Source organism: Mastigoproctus giganteus, chromosome 6, assembly GCF_048544385.1.
Source record: "Mastigoproctus giganteus isolate SK-2022 chromosome 6, ASM4854438v1, whole genome shotgun sequence".
In the NCBI taxonomy this organism is placed as follows: Eukaryota; Metazoa; Arthropoda; class Arachnida; order Uropygi; family Thelyphonidae; genus Mastigoproctus; species Mastigoproctus giganteus.
Genome location: NC_143580.1, coordinates 12,311,451 through 12,328,722, shown reverse-complemented (window position 1 = coordinate 12,328,722; position 17,272 = coordinate 12,311,451). Strand labels below are relative to the sequence as shown.

Here is a 17,272-nt window from a genome sequence, read left to right as displayed (position 1 = left end):
TACCATTTCTGCTGATAATAGCAGCAATCAAGAAAAATTTGTTTCACTGTAAGAACACTATGGTAGTGAGGGTCTTTGCTTCAGAGAAGATGAAGAGTGTTCAATGCATACTCTTGCAGGAACCACTTCGTTTCTTACTTTTTTGGTGATGTAAGTCTAGAATGACTGGGCTGGGCTTAATTTCCATCAGTTTATTGTTGCTATGCCATATATTTTTCCATTGTGAGTGCTAGGCTTTTCGTATAACGGTTTTGTAGTGTTGAACAGGGATCTTCATGTCAATTGCATTTTAATTTATTGGTTGCCTTGCTGCTTGATCTGCGTTTTCATTTCAGAGTGTTCCACAATCATCTGGGATCCACTATGTTGTTTGTCTTGTAGCTGGATCGTTTGGATCTGACTTGTTTCTGCAGTGGACGGTAATTCTGCATCGAGTTTATAGAACTTAAAGAATGTGTATATATAATATTCTGTGTGATGGTTTGAGAATCTAGGTGCTTAAATGGTAGGTAGATGGTAAAACGTTCTGTACAGAAATTGCTAAACTCTGTTGGTAGGGAAGCAGTGAAAATAGGTAAGACCACCGCAGCACCTACTGTTTTGTCTGATTTCGAAATACATTGAATTGACTATTTAGTGTAAGATGTACACTGAATCGTCAATTCAGTGTATATCTTATTATATTCAGCATAACTTTGGCTGTGGATATCATGAAATTGCCTTATATTTAAGCCTTACAGAGAATGTCCCCTACTGACTGAATTGACTATCTCATTTAACCATAACTGTAACCCGTGGAGGGTTACAGTTATGGTTAAATTGTGGACTGAACAATATATCTATATTGTTCAGTCCATTAAGACTCGAAGTGTCAAACAGATTGCGTTGCCAGGCTCCAAACTTTGGACGCATAACAGAATTTTCCATCTGATGTATAATGGTGCCATGACTCTGCCAGGAAGAATGCACTAGCATGGCTTGAGCCTATCCAGCACAACTCTTTCAAAAGTTCTGAAGGCTCCTAACGGAATTAGGAGCCTTCAGAACTTTCACAGAAAAAAACTTATATAGCTAATATATCAGTTTATGTATGTAATTATAAAATGCTGTTGCATGGTATATATTTGTGCTAAATCTATATAATATAAAGGCTGATTAAAAATTAGAAATAAATTAAAGGTAAATTTAAGCTTAACATTTAGTTACTGCGATTCATACACCTATCTTTCCTTAGAAAAACAGGTCTTCATTCACCCCTGACCATAATTAAATAAGAATAAGGCATCCTTCTTAAGATGGAATGCCCAAATAGAGTCACAAATAACGTTTATTTTTACTATGATAATTTTGGGAGTGGCTTCTATGATTTTTAACTATGTTGATTCATTCCTGGCCATTTTTCATTAACTTTCAGGCTCGTAAATGTTTCTATTGCGCTGCTGACATCTTAATGCTGCCGTGAACTAATAGCATCTTGGACCGTCGAGTCAAAAGGTGTAGAAAAATAACAAGAGGAACATTGGATTATTAGTGGGCTACCCTCGAGCGGCTTTATCCTCCGGTTCGGATTTACCCAGTCAAAAACAGAGGAAAACCGCCGCGCATAATAAACTGAAAGTGGAACGGACCGGATTTATCTGTAAAAAAAAAAATTACGTTTTTGATCTACAGCAGAAAGGGCAAAGGTCACCCGAGGGCTACGTAAACCAGAACAGACCGCTCTCTGGCTTTAACGGAAAGATGGAACCTTACGATGTCCTGTGATCAACTGCTCAAGAGACAGTCAATGACAGGACATATGTGGGACGCCCTTGGGTGTCGCACTGCACGCCGACAGCCAACTCCTCGGTCGCTTGGCGAGCTAAGGTCTGTGCTGTCGGAACAATGGAATTTGTTGCGACGGAATCTTATGGACACCTTTATATGGAGCAGGGTTCAGCGCTGTCAGGTCTATGTAGTCTGCGTGGGTAGCACAGTGGTATCATCACCGTCCTCCCCACACCGGGTGGAGAAGGCCCGGGTTCGAATCCCGTCGATGACGCGAGGAACTTTAGTGGGCTTTTTTCACTCCGTGGCTGAGTTAGTCGGTCTCAGGCGTAGATAGCAAGGTTTTTTTCTCTCAGAAACTGAGGTTTTTTCGTCCAGCAAAACAGGCAAATCGACCAGAGAACACACGCAATTTATAGACACGAATACGGGTTAATGTAATCATTTACGGTAACCCTAATATAGTAATTTTTTTGTCAGGTCTATGTAGCTGTTGGAGGGAATCATAGGACGTTCTGATGTCATGTGACCAAAATTTCGATCATATTGTATGGACTTCTGTAGTGTGATTTTTTTTTCGTAATTCTTATATAGCCCCTATGAATACCCTTATACTTGTCCGAAGTTATTATTATTTATTATGACTGGGTGTGCCAAGCCCGTACTCAGATAAGATAAGCCCCTGGAGTTAAGTCTCTCACTGCCCCTCATTTCATCGTTATTCTATGGTAAACCACCATGCCAAATTTTGTCCCATTTCATGGCAAGCTCCACCAGTCAGAGCGTTTTCTACGTTTTCTGTTAATTTTGTCAAGCAGTATCAGCTTATATTAATTTAAAGAATTAATATCTGACAATAAAAAAGGCATTCATAAAAGAGTTGGCTGATGGATTAGAAAAGTTATTAGACTTGCCGCTAGGGTTATATGGATAGTTTTAATCCAGTTGTACATCACGTTTCGTGTAGTATAACGATAAATATTAACATTTCTGTTACTGATTTATAAATTGTTATTTAATTATATGCAACAGAACCAATTAAGTATTTAAAATAATTTAAGAAGATTTGCTTTTTGAATAACAATTTTTTTTGCTTCTTAAATGTATTTTGCTTGATTAGGACTTCAGTGTCTTTCTACTGTAAGAAATAAAAAAAAAAAAAAAAAGGCCTGAAAGAGAAGGTAGGAAATATTTTATTGTCTAATTATATGTAATTTTTATTGGCTTGTTTTGTTGTAATACTTCTGTTAGCTTTAAAATATTGACATCCGGTTAAGTTAAATGTGTACACGTATTTAGTAATAATATGATGTTTGGTTTTATCCAGCCCAATTCAGTCATATCCACTGAAGTATTTCCTCTCATGTTTGCTTTATTCTTATTTTACGCTTTCGGCTTACTCAAGGTAACTTGACGTATAGGAACCAAAATTACAGTATTTTTTAAACTAGATTTCTTTAGAGAACAAAGAATGTACAGAAGTAGGAAATATCAAACGGAGGGAGTTATGTTTTTGCTTTTGATTGTTTGAATGCAAAATAAGGAAGGCACACGAATTTAAATATCTATTTTCTATGGAAACAAAATACACTAAACTTTTAAGTATGTTTTGTTTTTATTATATATTATATGAGATATTTATGCCCCACTGCTCTGTTGGGGATAATTGTCGTATTAATCATCAGTAGTAATAGAACTTCATTATTATTTGGAGATTTTAGTCATTTCATACCCTTTATGTTCCCATTACTTGGCTATGTCAGTAGTTATTTCTCCTAAATTTGAAGCTAATTTTGAAATCAGCTATAGACCTATCAAATATGTAGCTATTGAAATTGATACTCTGATTTTCATTTCATTTAATTAAAAACATATGTTTCTCTAAATACATTTTATTTTATCTAAAAGTATAAGGTAGGGTGTAGTCAACCGAATACTCAGGACAGAATCTTTAATATGAAGTACCTTAATCAGCCAGTCTGCATTGTTGACACTGTTAGACTAGTTGGATTGTTTGCATTGTTAGGATAGTCTCTCCAAATAGATCAGTTCTTTTAGATTTGGTCTAAGATCTGTGGTCCTTATCTAGCTTTCCTCTGCATCTGAAAAAGTCCATACATTGCAGAATTCTGAACTTTCCAAGCTTTCTATGATGTCTTATAATGATTGACTATAAGTTTCACTCCTTAGAACTAAATTAATAATCTTAAAAACTTAAAAAAAAACTTTAATTCAAACTTCTTTGTCCAGCATATTAGATCTTGATTTAATGCTTGTATCCCAAAGAAGTCAACTTTTCAAGAAAATTTTTATTTCATTAGTTGCTTAAATTCTCTATTCCATCCAGTTGCACAGTAGGTCAGAAATTCATGATGAAATTTTTTTCTATTTCATTAAAATTATTGCTGATATATGGGGTGTTTATTAACTGACAAGGCTATAACAAAATTATAGGGGTAATGTTTAATTTACATACCAAAATAAGTAAAATAGTTCATATAAACATGTCTAATTTTGAACCATTGAGAGATAATTTGAATTTTTTTAAAAGTGGAGTTTTGATTGATCAAAAATCATAAGAAAGTAAATATGACCTGTATCTAGTGTGAATAAATATATTAGGTATGTATCTGCCTATACTTATTTACTTTTTTGCCATTCAAAACTCTATAACCATTTTATAAAATTTAAGTAGCCATAGCTCCATAATTATTCAGAATTAGATATGTCTACATGAATGTGCTTTGGCATATGGAATACTCCACATGCCCAAGCACATTTATGTTTTTAATCTCTGCCGACTGACTAATTCTCTGCTTGTCTTCTTAAAAATTGACTTTTTAACTGGACATTGACTCATCTTTTGACAGTGACTTCACCTTTTATATCACTGTAGTTCTTATTTCTCATTATTGGTGGTTACTCCAAGTTGTTCTCTAACCTTTCTCACAGAAATTTTATCACCAATCTGTCATTGTTAACTGTAATGGAATGCTGTTACAGTTAACTGTGGTACACCAGAAGAAGGAATACACTGCTGTACTTTTCTTTTTAGTTTTGGTCCTCCTTATATCATTATTACAATATTATTTCTTACACTGTGACATTCAAATATTTGCTATACAAGACTGCAACCAATAGCTGTCTCTGAAATTGCTACATCAGATTATATTTTTTATTCAGATTTCCTCTAACTTACAAAGCTCTAATCTGTCAATTAATCCTGCTGAATTTTGAGTATCTTCATATTTACAAAAAGAGATTCCTCTGAAACCTGTAATATTGTTTGAAAACATCTCCAAATTATTTTTGACTTCAAATTTAGTAGAAACTGCTCCATAGTAATACTGTTTTTGAGTTTTTTCTACTAATTTGTTTATCCATGCATCATCTGTTTCCTTTCCTCACCCCAAAACCAATTTAGGCAGAAGTTGCCAAATGTCACTTCCAAAAACTTCAGGCACTGGAATGCAAGTTTTTTTTTTTTAACTGGATAAGGCATGTTTGAGAAGATTAAATAAAAATCAGATGGCCAAAATACTTTAAAAAAATTATAATAAATGCAAACCTCACATTCTAGAAAGTTTTTTGTTCATTTCCAGCCAGCTGGAGGAGGGGGACAGCATGTCAAAAAAAAAGGCTCGTCTTCCGGAAAAGCCATTATTCAATAAAATCAATATGAAGTGAATATACTGGTATTTACTGTACCAGTAATCGAGTTATTTAAGTACTTCAGCACGTATGCATATGTTTGAGGCAGATCATTCCAATATGCATGTAAGGGATGATCTTATATGCTTTGATGTTTATGCTCATAAAATCCTGCATATATTTTCTGATTAATATGTATAAAACTGATGTCACTATTACGTTCAAAAACGAACCGAACCGAGCTTTGTCCTTAAAGTGTCATGTTTTGTCACTTAAGATCACAAAAATTGTGATCTTAAGAAACAGATAAGTCAGTCAAACAGTACCTTGCTGTTTGACTAACTTATCTCTGTCAATATGATATGTGGTATTGATGCGTTATTTTATGAATCTAATGTTTACTAGGGGGTTGCACTCGCTTCTTTTGATAAAATAAAATAAAATAAAATAAAATACTTACAGAAACTTTTGACACTGTCTCTCTTCCTGAGCTGAATACATAAATACGTTACATATGGAAATCAAGAATGGTATTGCGTGGTTATGCTAGATAAGCAAAGTGTGTTCACGAAGTTTATCTGGCGTGCTAAAACAGAAGCGTGTTTTACCACAGTAAAACAAGCTTCTGTTATGTATTTGTTACATATTACCACGTAACCCACATCCCTCTTCTCCTATTGGCTGATTAAAAATAATTAGGGGGAAAATTATTTTAATGTATAGAAAAAAAAAAAAAAAAAAGGTAAAGTGCTGCCATTATCAACCCACTGCAGGATGGAAGCCTCCTCAACAATTCATGCTGAGGGAAATGGACCATAATCTGCCACGCTGGTCCAGTGCTGGTTGGCAGATTGACCGTATTCAGCAGTCAGGGGCTTGAACCCCAGTCTACTCAAAGAGCGTGCGCTACTGCACTCCCGCTCCTGACCACTCGGCTACGGAGGCACTAAATTCGTGTAATGCCAACATCCCAAAATAGCCAATGTCAATCACCCTCATGCAGTGATATTATACTCTGAAAATTAAGTGCTTTTAAATTTCATTGTGTGTTTAATTTTTATCTGTATATTAAATTTATTATAAATGATACTGTTTCCAATAATACTGAAGGGACACAAATCAAAAAGGCACAAGAGATGATAAATTATTGGGACACTTCCTGACTTTTTTCCCATCTCTTCTATCATGAGTTATAACTTTTAAGATTATGATGGGCAGCATGGTGAGCCCTAATATTTGTTACATTGAGGGTATTTTGATTCATTACATTTTATGCTTTAAAATGGTTTTTGCAGGCTGGCTGCTAAAACATCTACTGAACCAAACCTATTGGTCACTCTTTAGAGGCATCCAGATCACTCAGATCAACTAGTGTATAATCTCACTGGCTCTACTTTGCCAACTTATCATTAGAGGGAGTCCAGCTAGTGCATATGGAGGCATTGTAAAAGAAACTACATTATATCAAGAAGCTGGATATAAATAAATAAATTTTCTGTTTATATTCTGGTACGATCACAAGGTCAGAGGAGTTCACAAGATTGGAAGAATACAAGAAACAGCACCATATTTAGCAGTCACAGGTTTCAACCCTGGTCACTCAAAGCATGTGTACTCATGTACCCTTGCACATGACCACTCATTGTTGTGTGTATACCATATCCAAAAGTTTCATCAATTCATGCAACGTATTCCCCTGAAATGAACTAAACATTCCAAGAACATCCTAATTCATTCACTAATATGTGCAGTCTGAGTTCCAATTTCAGTGATGTTCATTTCCACCTACAATCTTCCAAATCCAACTTCCTTTTACAGAACCTTTTGACTTCCTTCCTTTGAAACTCTGCTTTTCCAGTATAATTTTCCTTGGCAAATTTTAATGTTCATATATCTGCAGTTGACTTCAATTTCTAGTTGCATGAACCTAGCTGATGGAGATGCCAAGGGTTTTTTGACCTTGCACAACTTGTTCATTTACTTACTGGAATACCAGACCAGACAATCTGAACCACAGATCAAACAGTTTTGATCTTATCCTCACTAACAACCCCTCAAAGTGCACGATTAATGTAAATGGGCCTCTAGGTACCTTCTTTTCAGATGAACGCCCTCCTCTCTCATCCCATAGTTATTTTTAGTCTCATTTCATTTTATGTAAAATGTGGATGATTACTATTTTAAAACAGTAATTCTTGGTTGGATTACAGTTTTAAATCTTCCAATCCTAATGCCTGCTGTCAGTGAAATTATTTTGAAAAGTTAGAAGACAGGTCTCTTCTTACTTCTTAATTAATGATGGTGTTCCTCAAGGCTCAGCTCTTTCTTCCACTCTCATACTCTTGTTTATTAATGATCTTCAATGACTGAAAATCCTATCCATAGTCTGGCTACTGACTGCGTACAAATCTCAAATCTGCCTCACCATGGAATGTTGTTCGCACATTTGGAGTAGTAACCCCAAAACCTTTCCTGAGCTCCTAGACTCTGTCCAAGTAGAGCCATCAGGTTAATCGGTGGCACAAGGTGGTAGATGACTTTCATCAACCGGTGAAATACCACCACTTTGCTTATTGGAGGCTTGAAGTGGTGAAACCCATGTTTAGCCTCTAGAGAAAAGTTTCCGGCATCCCCCCCCTTCCCCCATACTTCTCCTTTAACCCATGCACGGTACTAAGTACTATAGGTTTTGATACCTTTCGTGTTTGGGGTTTTCATAAAAAAAAAAAAAAAAAAAAAACTTTCTCCACTTTCTGTCACATAAGCCATCAAGTTCTGCAGAATATACCTTTTTTCTGTAGATATTTCCATATACTTGGTTTTTGCAAATTGACATGTGTGATTTCATAACTCTTCCAAACCACTTTGATTATATGCCTCAATAGTTGCCATCTGCTCAGCTGCAGACTCTTAGAACTTACTTTTCCTTATTTATACCTTTTATTCTGTTCTTTGGAACAGCCTTCTTCTCATTTATTTCCTGAAAATTACATTCTACAGAAATTCAAGCATAACATTAAAAAGTATCTTTTGCCTTCTCAGACTTCAACATACACAGTACTATTGGTTCTTATTCCTTTGTGTTTGGGGAGGGAGTGAGGTTCATTAAAAAACTAATTACAAAGTGCTTTCTAGGTGACTAACTTTCATACTATCATAAATGAAAGGCAGATATGATTAATTGGCCTGTTTATTTTGTCATGTTCCTTCAACTAATATGATTCATTCTATAAAATAATACTGTTAATACTTTTAAGTGTCCATACTAAGAGACCATTTTACTGTATCTTTGTCAAAATAGTTGTGCCATATCTTCCTAACTGCCATCCCTGTGATAATAAAAGAAAGGACTGGCAGCTCAGTCACACAGCTGCTAGACTCACCTGTAAAATACTAGTCATCAATATAGATTGCTTCATTGTTGTGGTAATCATGTTTGTTATGCTTTGGCCATATCAGTTGCTCTAAATCAGTTATTGGGTGGCAGGGTCCCCATCTATCGGCTAGAATCAAATGAAAACTCATAGTGATCAGTAACATACAGTAGACTTTCAGAATAACGCTACCTTTGGGGATTCACAATGCTGTTATTTCGATTTTTCCATTATCTAGAAAGTTTTATTTTTAATATATTAATGCAGAAATAATGAGGCTAAATAAGAAATAAAGAGATTAAGAAGTAATTTTATTAACTGCACACAAAAAACACAAACATGTTGATGATCCAATGTTATATTCTGCTGTTAATACACTTCTACTTATGCCCATTCTATTTTCTATTATAATATCAAGTTTGCCCTTAAGCTTTAATGTTCTTAATTATTTTTCTTTTCTTCTCTGTATGAGGTTTATTAACTTTAGGAGCCATAATGAGGGGTTTTTAATTTAAAATAAACACAAAACAGTGGTATAATCCGTGATATCAGTACAGAATTCACTTTCAAAATGGCAAACGTAAACAAATATAGTAGTCATGTGACTTGCCGTTTTATTTTATTTTTTTGCACTACAAGACATCTGAGCTGTATGTAAACATCCAATTGCGATATGCCGTTATCTCAAATGTGCTGTTATTTGGCATGCAGTTATTTCCATAGTCTATTGTATCATGAAGATGATAATCGTTTTCCCTTGTGTTTAATGAAAACTCTCTTGATGGGCTGAAAATTGAATATCTCTAAAACTAAACGTGGTATATTACATACTAGAATACTGCATATAAACTATTATGTAAAAGAAAATACCACAGAATAATATTTTTTAAACATCAGGTCACCTCTATTTCTTGATTTTCATTTTTCCTCAAGTTAACCTAAATTTTTCTCATGCATCTCATCAGTGATAATATCTTTTTTTTCCCCCATTTTTAAGTTTGCTGATAATTACTATTAATATCTAATAACTAAGTTAATGTGAATAATTTTAGATAAATAATTTGTATATTTAAATTTATTTAAATAAGTAATTTTAGATAATTCTAAATAATTTTAGAAGCATTTATGAGAAGCTTCATTAATAGTCTCTCATAAATTCTTAAAAATTATTTCTTTCAATCTTAATTCAGTGTGGCATAAATTGAGTAGATAAGTAATCTTCATTTGATGTACCATAATAGTTAAAAATCATAGATATATGATTAACTACTGGATGCCAGGAGTATATTACTTTAGTTCAGTGGTATTCAACTTTTTTTTGTTGATCTACTCAGTTTTTTTTTTAAAGAATATTGTACCGTGATATCATTTATTTTTATGAAATTCATGTTTCCTAAATGTATTTTTAAAATAATTTTTCAACAAGGTGAATTTCATATGCTAGTATAGCTCCTGAAAGGAACTCGCATTCCCTTAGTGGGTATTGCTGGTGAAATACCTCTGCTTTAGCTATTACTGTGTTTGACTATATAACAGTATTATTATTAGTACATAGTTATAATTCTGTTGGCTCTTTCATTTTCATTTGTATAAGAATGGGTAAGCTGGAGTGGCCAAGCTTAGTAATCCTGATTTGATTTTGTTTGTTAATGGCACATGGGCAACTTAGATCATGATGTGCCAAGTCCCTAATAATCCTTAGAGCTGCACAAAATAGTGTTTAAAGGTTTGAGGGTCTCAAAAGAAAAGTGAATACCCTGAGTTATTTGTGTATATTTTATTGATGTTGAAGTAATTGCAAGTTGCTTTTAAATATTTTATCAAAACTAAGAAAACGTACAAAAAAAGCCCTGGTTTAGGTTAAAAATTAATTTGAATTATCCATGTTTTTCAGTTATCTGTGCTTTCCTCCACCACATTAGCTAAAATAATCAAGGGTTTACAGTATATACATATACAGAGTGATTATAATATAACTTATGGGGTTTGAGATGTTATACCAGTTGTCAGTACTGGTTTGAAAAAAGGTGAAATTTTGGCATGTGTGTGAGATATCTGATTTTAAATTTGCATAGTTGAAGCATGTACAACCTGGCAGATGATGACTATTAAGGCAAATAAGCAAATTGACACAGAACAGAAAACTTTGTTACAAAAACAAATAAACAAAACTAACACAATCCACAATAAGTTGTGTATGGTTTTCCCCACAGAAATTTTCATTCAGCGAAACAAGAAAACTGACTGTAGTATACAGTAGTTTTTCAGAAGACTGCACTCAAATTATGTAATTATGCACATCTGATATTGAATATCTTAAATGCATGTCTAATATAGGAATATTCCAAAATTTCAATTCTCTCCAACAAGGTGCTTTGATAGGCTCAAATCCCCGAAGTTATTTCATAATCACTCTGTATATACATTATAATAAAATTAAAATTTTTTTTAGTACCTATTCATTGTGTTACTTTGGTAACATTACTTTTAAGGGTAAACAAAAGCTCGGCAAATTACACTGGTTGACAAAAAAAAAAAAAAAAAAACCTTTTTTTTTTTTTTTTGCTCCCTGTTGTACATTTGACATTGCTGAATTCAAATATGGCAGCCATATTGCTGTAACACACCAATTTTAAGGTTCTAAGAAAAAGATTTCATATATTTTAAGGAAATGTTACACACAGTACTAAATATTGAATATTGGGTCTATTAACTTTATCCTATTTACAAAAATATTTATCTGATAAAAAAACACGTACAGCAGACTCTCGATTAACTGGGATCGGATTAACCGGGACACTTCAAGACGCCAAATTAAAAAAAAAAAAAAAAAATCAACCAGAAATCAAAAAATTCAAGTAATAACTAGAATAGGTATAAACAGATATTTTGCAAGTCATAAATAAGCGACAGGCAGCATTATAAGTCATAATTGGGAGATTAGTGTACCTATTATCTTGCAATCCCCGCAGTCTTCACACCCGCCACTCAAAACAAAGGGGGGGAAACAGAGGCCAAATGTTTAGTTTGTTTTAGTGCATCGCGTCGATTGTTGTGTTCCGTTTCAGCACAAAAAGACAAATTTTGTTTTGTTATTTGTCAGGGATGTCGGAATTTTTTTTATAGTAAATTTTTTTTTTTTTTTTTGTTTAGAAATCGCGAAAATGATGGGTAAACGCAAAAGAGTTGCGTTTTCAGTTAAACAAAAACTTGAAATTATTCAAAAGTTTGAAAACTGTGCATCTATTAAATCTCTAAGGAATCATTATAATAAGGATGTATCAAAATGGCCAAAACATTAACAAGAATCGCGCGGAATTCAGATTTGTCAATAATAATATAGTAGCAATATGTTATTAGTCATTCCCGAGTTACGTAAAATTCGACGAAGTAAGAAGTCCTGGAACGTATGTCGGGGACTTTTGTATTTTTGGATTAACCAGGAAATCGATTATCCTGGATTTTTTTACCATCTATCCCAGAAAATCGAGAGTCTACTGTATTTTGTGTTTTTTTTTCTTTTGTAATCGTCCATTGGTGTCTCACGTATGACATTCCAACAGTAGTCTGCCAACATATTTGGACTCCATTTTCCCTGTATCTTTTCTCCATTTAAGAAATATCTTGGTGAAACCTTTCATCATGTTCATCAGAGACCACCCCCAAGTTTTCAGGAAAAAAGTCTAAATGGGAATACAGGAAATTAAGCTTTAATGACGTTGCATCTCAACTCTCTGTATGCTAAAATTAGCTCATCCACAATATCATTGTAATTTTGTGATTTCTCATTGCCTAAAAACGACGTTTTTAGGCATTGTTTTCGAATGCCTTCCAGGCTCTTATTTCTGTAGCATTTAATTTTTTAGTGAATTCCTCATCTTGGAATAGCAGTTTGATTTGAGGACCCACAAAAATTCCCTCTTTTATCTTGGCCTCACTAATTCAAGGAAACTTTTGCCTCAAACAGGAAAATCCTCCTTTTTTTTGTCCATTGCTTTCACAAATATTTTTTTTATCAAACCTAGCTTGATGTGCAATGGAGGTAAATAGATTTTTGACTTATCCACCAAAGGAGGATCTACATTTTTCTGGCCTGATGTTTCTGAACAGTCTGGCCTTTTTTTTTTACCGTGGTGTGGTGGCAATTCTTTGCTCGGCTGACCTACTCACATAAAAAGCAGCAGTATTTAGTGTACCCACCTTGCAGCCCAGTCTGCAAAGCTACCACTTTTAGGTGGGCACAGATTTTCCATTTGTATTCTTGATAGCATCTTTTTTGCAAAAGAACCTGTAGGTTCTCTTACGTTTCTTTCATGTGAACTGCATAGTCCATGGTATAGATAGATACTCATTTCCATTATGGAGTAAAACTGCTTTCAAACTGACCTTGGATGAATCATTGAAAAGCCTCCTGTGCTTGGGGACGTGCTCCAGATGTAACTCTTAGATTGTCTCTTCCCATAAAAAGAGACCTTGACAACTGTTTCAAGATTATACTGCTGAAGCAGTAATCCTAGTAATTGAGGTCTGGTTTTGGAGAGGTCTAAATCTCTGACCAAATCGTTCAATTTTGCCTGAGTGATTAGATGTGACTTTGCAGTATTGAGAGTTGAAAAGTCTGGATCTGTACTCGTTGTGGGTTCTGCACCTTCTGGAGACTCCTTTTTCCTGAATCAGAGTCAAGTCCATAAGTTTATTGTGGCTTTGGCACCGGCGTCATATCATATCATTGTGAGTAACCTGCCTTAGAGCAGAAGGTGTATTGGGATACTCTACTTTATGCTTGGATTTCCCAGAAAAACCAGAAATATTTGTAATGCAATAGTAACAATCATTTATGTGGTCTTGAGGTTCCTGCCATATCACTGGAACAGCAAAAGGCAATTGATTTATGGCTGCCGCTGTAGCCTAGTGGTCAGGCACACGGGTGCATAGGTACACGTGCCTTGAGTGACCGGGGTTCAAGTCCGTGACTGCTGAATACGGTGCTGTTTCTTGTATTCTGTGTATCTTGTAAACTCCTCTGATCGTTTGGTCGTCCCGGAGTATAAACAGAAAATTTATTTATTTACCTCTAAGCCAGCCTGTTTAATGTCCTTGCACATTAGCTACAGGAAATTTTTGGAGCCCATACTTTATCTTGATCTCTGAACTTACCATCCAAAATAGAGTTTATAGGCTTTTCTCACAGGTTGTGACAGTGAATATTGCTGCAATTTTAATACCACGACTTCTCCACAAATGTAGCAGAAGCTATCAGGCTTATTTTGGCAAGAATGTGACATATTTCATGTATAGTTTAGGTACACACACACATAAGAATGCAATTAAGAAATTGTAGATTTTGATTTCTAATTTAAATACAGTTCACGGTTTACACTAATTCATTAAAACACCTGTTCATTTTGTTTACCCTTGCTCTCTGAAACATAGACACTTTTTGAAATATTAAAATGCTTGCTTGGTGCGGAACCCATTCGTATATACTGGTAGAGAAGTTTCTAGAGAACTGCAGTGAAAGTTCTAGAACATTCTGGAATGTTGTAGAAGGCACTGAATGCTCTAGAAATCTCCCCCAATGTTCTAGGGGGGAAAAATAGATAAAATGGATGGAAAAGATGATTAAACCAACTACAGGCCTTGGTTTTCAATCATTAACCTATATTTGAAAACTGAAGGTGATGAGAACTTTTTAAGCACATATCTGAATTTTTGAACGTATTTCCTATGAGAATCTCAATTATTTCATGAAGGAAATTGATGCTGACCACTGTTATATACGCTATACATATGTCCAAAAGTATTTAGACTTCCCTCCACAAATATCATGTACAGAGACACCATCGTAATGTGACCCCAATAATACATTGTTTTTTGTTAATTTGTTCCAAGACCTAGGAAGTTGAAATTTTTGCTATATAACTAAGCTATTTACCTCTCTAAAAGGCAATTTATCAGTTTACACAATGTTGTACATACACAAACTCAATACAGTAAATTTATGTAAAATAAATAAGCACAACACAAAAAATCACTTCAACTAAAGGATGCAAAAACGTAGCCAACATGTTTACAAACGAATGTGACAAGAATGCTGCTATTGGCTGACAGGAAGGGCCATATGATCTGATCGGGGACAAGCTCATTGTAAAGTAAAATAAGTACATGCTGGTTGATCACCATTAGTAGAATCATCTGCTTTAATTTCAAAAAACCAATTCAAATCATTAAAATGCACTATACTTTTATCATTATCATATGCTCGGTTATAAGAATCAATTTTGAAAGCCTTTGTGATATTTTTCTAAAGCACATTTCTGGAGGTTACTACCATAAAACAAAAAAAAGAAAAAGAAAAAAAAAAAAAAAGAAACAGTTTCCAGTTTATTGGGCTTTTCTATTAGTGTAATCTTTTATAAATGAGTAATAAACTTGATCTTATTGCATTTGCGATAATACCGATAGCTGGAATTCTGAGTTTTTATGTTGTTATTGTGAAATATGTTTCCCCTTCCATGAAAACTTCAATCATATAAAAAACAAATAAATTTTCAGAACCTTCTCTTCATTCCTATTTTTTAAAGAAAACTTCGTAAACATGTTGCCCTGTATCTCACTTGTGCATATCGTGTTAGTTGCAATTTGTGCATGCCATGTTCTTTGTTATTGATTGCTTATCTTTGTTAATGTTTTAAATTTTATGACCCCCCCCCCCACAAATAAAAAGTCAGTGAACAGAAATATCAACTGTTAGTATTCTACATATTACAGTACGTATTAAGCTATGTAGGTGAGCTTAAATTTATTTTTATTTTGCTAATCTGCAGAAAATCTTCCAATTTTTATGTATCATTTAATTTTGTTAATTGGTAATGTAATAAAGTGTAAATTTGTGCTTATATCTTTACTTTTGTAGCCTATGGATAATATTCCTCCTATTTTTGCTTATTAGAACCACAGTTTAATAGAATTAAAATTCAATTCGGAAACATGATCACAATGACCGGCGCTTACTACATATCCTATAGTGAATGGTATTTTATTACGGAGAGTCCATCGTAAAGTGATTTGATCGTGCAGTAAACCAATCATAAAACGGGGATCCACTTTACAGTACTATAAGTCCCCTGCACCTGATTATCATCCTGGGCATACTAATATAAATAGGCGCCTCTGTAGCCAGGTGGGAAGGAGCAGCAGTGCGTAGCACACGCTTCTTGATTAGACCGGGGTTCGAGCCCGTCACCACCAAATACGGAGGATGCGGAAAGGTCAGGGAATGACCACCGCATATCCCGGAACAATATGGCCTTAGTTGCTAATGCTCCTAAAAACCAAGTAACTAACTAACTAACTAACTAATATAAATATTATGGGTCTGTCTTTGCAGTGGCAGTATATCAGAAGCCATATAGAAACCATAGATTTTTGCTGCACCAGCCAAATAATAAAAATTAACTATCTATACATTTTCCTCCCCATGTAGGTAACTGCCCATCCGACCTTAATTTTCTCACGCTGTCAGCCTAAGCTGTCCTAGAGGTAACTTATTCCAGAAATTAACAGCTCACTGGCCAAAATAAAACTGCTATAATCTAGTCAAAATCTTTTTCCATATAATTTGAATTTATGATATCTGTTTCTGCATTCATTTTAGTATCACCTTTAAAAACCTTATAAACCTCAATTAAGTCCTCTCTAAGATGCCTAGTTGCCAAGCTCTGTATCCCACATATTTGAGGTCTCCTTATATGGGTGTCCCTTTGCTGATCCTATAAGGCACATTGCTTATCTCTGCCCATTCAAGTTATTTTCTTTTAGGTACAACCTCCAACATAGTATTCTAAGTATTGTCTAACAATTGCCTTTTACGGTGGAATTATGATCTCTCTGTTGACCCGCAGATGTTCAACACGTCATTGATAGGGTACCACTTGTCTACACTGCACAGAAATCTTCATGTCCCCCCCCCCCGTATTGTAACTATCAATTATCCTGTATTGTTTTTAATACATTCCCAACAAGTTTCATTCATTCCCAACAAGTGAGTTATTTTGGGATTGCTATTCCACAAGTGTAAGATCGTGCATATTTCTTCATTAAAACATGGCTGCCACTTTTCTGACCACCTTTGGAGACTATTTAAGTTGTTCTGAAGGAGTGTTGCTTGGTATTGATTATTAACCACTCTCACAATCTTTGCATCATCTACAAATTTTGTCATGCCCTCAATCCCTTCATTGATATGATATATGAATATCAGAATCAATTGGTTCTGAGGAGATCCTTGCATATCATACTTCTCCTGTTAGCCCAGGTTGAGAAGTAACCATTCATCACAATCCTCTGCCTCGTGTCTTGCAGAAATGCTTATGTGGTCTTCTCCCAAAGGGAACATTGTTTATTTATATTTTAGCAAACCATTTTACTAAAATCCAAATAAAGTGTTAAAAATTATTTCCTATGTGCAGCTCATGAGT

At 34.5% G+C, this 17,272-nt stretch overlaps 1 protein-coding gene across 2 annotated transcripts in view; it reads left to right on the top strand.

The window, feature by feature from the left end:
• The first annotated feature begins 2,818 nt into the window (after positions 1–2,818).
• The window catches only part of CkIIbeta (casein kinase II subunit beta), a 66,101-nt gene continuing 51,647 nt past the window's right edge, over positions 2,819–17,272 (top strand). The window contains exon 1 of one of the 2 annotated variants that reach the window (XM_090374959.1): positions 2,819–2,948. The gene's annotated coding sequence lies outside the window, so the exon portion shown is untranslated. The remainder of the gene's footprint in view (positions 2,949–17,272) is intronic. The other variant, XM_090374958.1, reaches the window with a different exon arrangement.